General features: G+C 37.9%; 1 protein-coding gene across 4 annotated transcripts in view; it reads right to left on the bottom strand.

Moving 5' to 3' along the window:
* The window catches only part of LOC139982714 (serine/threonine-protein kinase Nek3-like), a 65,403-nt gene that overhangs the window by 8,184 nt on the left and 51,219 nt on the right, over positions 1–6,000 (bottom strand). The gene's annotated exons all lie outside the window — the stretch shown is intronic.

The raw sequence follows: 6,000 nt of genomic DNA, 5'->3' as shown, positions 1-6,000 counted from the left end.
CGTGTTTCACAACATATTTGTATATTTGTTTCGAGTTGCCGACTCCTCGGAATTTATATATTTTGACCTAGTTTACAAATAGTGGAGTTGCTCGGTAAAGGTCACACTAAACTTAACACCCAGTATAAATGAGATTTTCTTAAGGGTTGGTAATTTACGTTAACGTGACTTCTTGACAAAGCATGTCACGTTGTCTCTAGCTGTTTCAAATTTGCCTTTTTCCCTACGATTCTGGCACTGATCCAAAAACCTTCCAACATACGCATATGACAACCACTTCTGTCCAACAACCATTTCTGTCACAAACATCACCCACTTTCGTTACATCGCCCACTTTTGTCTAAATATAAACTTTGAGGTATTCATCCTGAGTTTCCAACTATAGTGGTATACTATACGATGCATTGTGACACATTTACAGCATTATAACGAATATATTTTGAACAATAACGTCACATTATAGTAATAGTTGCTCAAGGTCAGGACAAACGACAGCCTCTGATTGCCCTTGAAGTATTTCTTCCTTTTATAATTAAATAGATTTCGTTGGTACCTCAAAAAATAAAGTGACCCAATGAATGTCAATGCATATTGAGCCCCATCAAAACAATAAGGCTAAGAAATGGGTAACAGCCCCCCCCCCCCCCCCCCTACCCCACCTGGATCTGCCTATGTAGGCCTACACATCATCAAACTTTTGTTTTAGCAGTATACGATCACCGTGAAACAAATCCAGTTCGAATGTAGCCGAACATTACATTGAATCTGAATTCGGTCAATAGATGGTAACTTTTGGCATCTAAGGATACACGATGCTGTCATATTTTTAAAGGCACACTCTCAGCTAGGAAATTGCTAAAATCAAAAATCTTGTCTCAACGTATTCCCCGATTAAAAAATAAAAACAATGCTGCCCTCTTCTCACAGCGGCAACATATTCATTTCTTTAATATGGCATTCTCATCCTTAGCTATAAACAGCATACGCAAATGGGTACCGTTACCGCGAAGGTTTCAGATTTCCGAGATTCTAATCTGCCTCTCATTGTTGCGTAACCTATAGGCACACTGTGTAATTGTACTGTGTGCTATTCGAGTTACGCAATTTTTCGATTTGCCATATGGAACAGTGCATATTGTACTGCTGGGAAAACGCTATACCAGCTCGTAGCAGCAGGTAGTTGTTATGGAAAGTCATATGGGCCCGTATAATTTCGTGCTGCCGATTTTTGTTGGAGAATTGCTGAAGAAATAAAATGCGAATAGTTTCGTCGTGTAATTCTCTATAAACATGTGACTGAATGTGTGCTGCTTATGTACTGTTATTTGACGAAACGACTTACTTCTGGTCTAACGTTCTTCAATACTTGAGTTCAAAATAAAATAAAACAGTGAGCAAACAGCTTATCCACTAGAGAGCCTGTGTAGAAAAAACACGCACATAATACAGACAGGTTAATGAGCACGGTGAACACAAAGAGATAGATGTAAGGGGATTAGTAGACAAGGGATGGAGAGAAGAATGAAAGATAAAAACCAACAGGGGAAGAGGATAGGTAGGAGATAAACAGTGGAGGGACAAAGAGAGGATTAAGGGAAGGGGTAGGGAATAAACTGGAGTAGGACAACGACAGAAAAGTGTGTAGAAAAAAAGGGGTGGAAAAAGCTATGAGAAACGGAGTAATGGGGGAGGGGGGCAAGGGGAGAAGGAGGGGGAATGAAGAAAGTTAGTCATGTCCTTCCTGAATGTTGAGCCCATGAGGTTGAATGGTGCGAAGGCGTAGCATCCACAACCTCTCTCTGCTGATTCGCACTAGCTCAGGACGGCTACCTAAGGATTCAATCCCCTGGGCCTATAGAGACATGTCGTTAATGGTATGGTTGCATAGCTCCCAACTCTTGAGAAGGCAAATGCTGGTCCATGCCACGAATTGCCGTCCTGGGGGAGGGGTATATGGGGGTGTCTCCCTCCCCTTTTTATTTTTTTTGGAATCCTGGTGATGCCTACATGTAAAATGGTGGCACCTAGAAAGGCTTTTGTCACCCACAATTTTCTGAGAAATATGCATTTTTTTGTGTGTAACATCAATAAATTGAGGAGTAGAAGATAATTCATTCTTGTCCGTGGCATGAAAATGTTCACTGCTCGCCCCAATGAAATGAAATATAGCCTAATTTGAGGTTCAAATGATGATGTAAAGGAGGTTTTATACTCTATTATGCTAAATGCTAAAGAAATGATGGTTGCTAAGTCCAAATTTGATGCAATTTTTTTTATGTATACTTGTCAATTACAATGCAGGTTTTTGGGATGCTTGTGCGGGTCAGGGGCTTTGGGTGTTAGAATGGGGGGTCCAACCCGCGAATTGTGGGTCAGTTGGGAGCTCTGTGGTTGGGAAGGTTAAAGTGTTCTCCAAAAAAACCTAAAAGATGAATGACCTTCGGCACAGGGGTAAACTGGACTCTTCCAGCTGCCTTTACTACATTTTACTGCATTACTACAAACATATGGTGGCTTCCACGCCAACTCTCGACCAGAGTATGCTGTATTGGCCCCAAATAAACCAGATATTCATATATGGTTACCTTTGGTCAAAGTTTTGAAACTGGTTTTATTACCACCTTCCAGGAAATTTACCTCACTGGGACATTCGGGCATCTTATGCTTTCAATTAGAATGCCTTAGAACAATTTGAAAGTAAAGACCTCTAGAAACATATTAAATATTCTAGCAATTATAGCATGCTAAATTGGGGACAATACTACATAGCCCACCTTGAAAATATCCTGTAACCTACTCTGGATAAACACTATCTAATATGGAAGAAATGCTTTGGTTAAAGTATGAATATGGTCACTTGAACATTAAGAAATGCAAGTGAGATAGTGGTAAGTTTTCCCTGCTCATTGTTATTGTATATAGTTGAACTCAATGTAAGAACTGTACAGATGCAATCAATGTGTTAAAAATAAAAACATGTTACAATACTGACTTACCTAACTTTAGAATAAGCAATACAAACAATAGTAGGGCAGTGTTCCAAATACGGAATGCAAGGACATATACCCAAATAAGGCTAGGAGACGCCATGCCTCCATTGTGGAACTTCTCCATGATAAGTATAGCAGCTTTACATGCAAAAGAACTTTTGCCAAAACTTCAAAAGACCCTATAATGTCCCCTGCATTTCAAACATCTCCATCTGCCACTATCTCCATCTGCCACTGGGCCCGACTGGGGTTATCATGAGAGCACTTAATGAAGCTGTTTTATCACTACTAGCTGTAAGTTAGAGTACCTCTTCAACACTCCATGACATCACAATATATGTTATGTTAAATTGATCTCACACAATACAAAATAAAGACAAGTTATTCTGTACCAAAATAAATAACCCAAGATCAATGTCACATTAGAACTACTGGTATGACTGAACAAGCTACAGTAATTAAAAAGATCAGATATTGCTATCATGGAAAGCCAAATAGTGTACAATCAAGTATGTAGTGAAACCAATATTTCAATCATTTACTTATTTAATATGACACAGTTGTAACTTTGATGACATCAATTATGTAGTAAACTTACACTATGAATGAACATGCAAATCAATGCTAAATACTACAGAAAGGAGAAGGATACATAACGCATTGAATGCAACAATCAATGTTTGACATCATGGAGAAGATAAATTCTTATGATACACTGCACTAGCTTAGTAACTTCATTTTACTGAGACACCATGTTTGTTGTTGTCTGTTATGGTACAGTTTGTTCAATTGTCTTGAAGCCTTGTGATATCTACATTCTGGATACTTGTTACTCCCATTGTCCACTCTTGTGTCCTTGATGTATGGTATCTAAATAAGCTGAGGAACTGCTTTGACATCAGCTATTTCAAAATTGTCCGTATCCATGTTAACAACGTTCACTATGCAAATCCATAGCTTTCACTGGAGAACAAGAAATATGACAATCATCTTACGTAAAGTAGAGAAGCACACATTTTTTAATGAAACAATCCAACACAAATACTTCCAGTTCCAACCCTTATATCTGCTTGCAAAACATCCATCATGCCATAACGCTATGATGTGCTGTACTGTTCTTCTAAAAGATGTTCTGTACATCTGTAATGTGAAATGGAAATGGAAAAAAGACATATTTATGGCATTGTGTGAAGACAGAAGTGTCACAAAGATATACCTGTTCAAATGATTTTCCAAGATATGATTTATTTGATTTTAATTGCAAAAGAGACATTCAGGCTCATAGCCAAGGTAACTGGGTTGGAGCCAGCATAAATGTTATGTTTGTTTATTCACTGAGATTGTAACTTGCACTCATTGTAATAACTAAAAATTATTGTTCAAATCTGGGTGAAAGTAGACCCCTTAATGATGCCCCTAACACGTTAAACTAGAAATATAGCTCACACTCAAAATTTGCCAAAAATGTCAATGTCTTTGCTGATATGAAACTATATGCACATGACAACCTGATCGGATGACAACTACAGTATAGGCAGTTAAGAGTAACTATCTTTAAGCAGTGCAAGTACTGTACTGTATGTACAAATGATGTCACATCATCATGAAACATAAAAAGAAAACATAAAGAGAAAAGAATAAATGTGCAATTTTTGAACACAAACTGCTTCAGACAGGTAGGTAGCACATTCTACAAGATTGGTAAATGTCTTTATTTTTCAGAGATAAGGAAAAATACTACAGGTACTGTTATCATTAACTTGTGGGGTTTGAACATTTTTGGGTCCCTCACATTTACAGACCTCCAGTGGCTGTATTAGCACCATATTTAGCACTACATGTCTATGTCATTAATATAACATAATACAATAAATGAATAAATGTGTCCAATGTCCTAAATCTGGTTAGTCATATACAGTCCTACAGTAGTAAACTGCAGACCTAGTTAAAATGTAGACTTATTTACAGCATGGAATGGTTACAGTATGTACATCAAAAAATTACCAGTCTCCACTGGGGTATAGCTGCTGGAGTGCATTGCTGCATCAGCCTCTGTTTGGGCATGGCCTTTCGTTGAGGAACTGGTGTTATCTTTTCTGGTTGATCAGTTTGGATACCAACCTCTCGAGTTTCTTAATTGGGCACACACCTTCAACTGAAAAAGACAAATAATACGGGGATGTGCAAAGTTAATAATATATCAGAATGCATACTGTACACATAGCAGGGAAGTGCTCATGAATATTTGAGTGCCAGGCAGATTGAGCGGTAGTGTGATCCACACCCTGGGAGAAGGATTTCATGGGTGGGGTACCCCCCCCCCAAATGGACAAATTTTGCACATGAAGTATGCTTAGGTGGTGCTATATTCCTATTCTGTGCCATATATTCTCCCAGATTTTGGTTATGGTTAAACTTATTAAATTATCATCAAAAAGTGCTGAGCGAAAAAGGTTAAATACTGTTTGTGCGGGGCGGCATTCAGAACTGCTGGGCGTACAGTAGCTGCCCAGTGTGAGCAAATCCCTGACATAGTGAACTATATAACTTCCAACATAAATTACTGAATACCACATTTTGCCCTTCACTAAATAGTCAAAAATTCAAATCAATTTTGCAAACACAGAACAGTAATTACACTACTAGTTAATACAGAACTTTGCTATTGGCAGCATAAATTCATCACATCTGCTTTATGATTTACAGTATGTATAGTGTCAACTCTGCAAGTATTCAAGAATGGTCCATTTACTAATATAGTGCAAACCTAAACTAGTGATGTGCAAACATTTCTATTATATTTCTTATTTCTATGTTAGTAGTATACACCTGCAGTATTATAACTCATCTACTAATACCTTACATACACTAAATGTCATAACATTTGATGTTACAATGGCAATGTCCCAGTAGGCTTGCTCATACACTAATATGTCACCAAATTTCATCATGTTCAGGGATGCATAATTGCTTTCAAAAATATAGCTAGGCTTTGCTTATTTCCAAGACT

The sequence above is a fragment of the Apostichopus japonicus genome, chromosome 16, assembly GCF_037975245.1.
Source record: "Apostichopus japonicus isolate 1M-3 chromosome 16, ASM3797524v1, whole genome shotgun sequence".
In the NCBI taxonomy this organism is placed as follows: domain Eukaryota; kingdom Metazoa; phylum Echinodermata; class Holothuroidea; order Aspidochirotida; family Stichopodidae; genus Apostichopus; species Apostichopus japonicus.
This window is presented reverse-complemented; position numbering and strand designations above follow the sequence as displayed.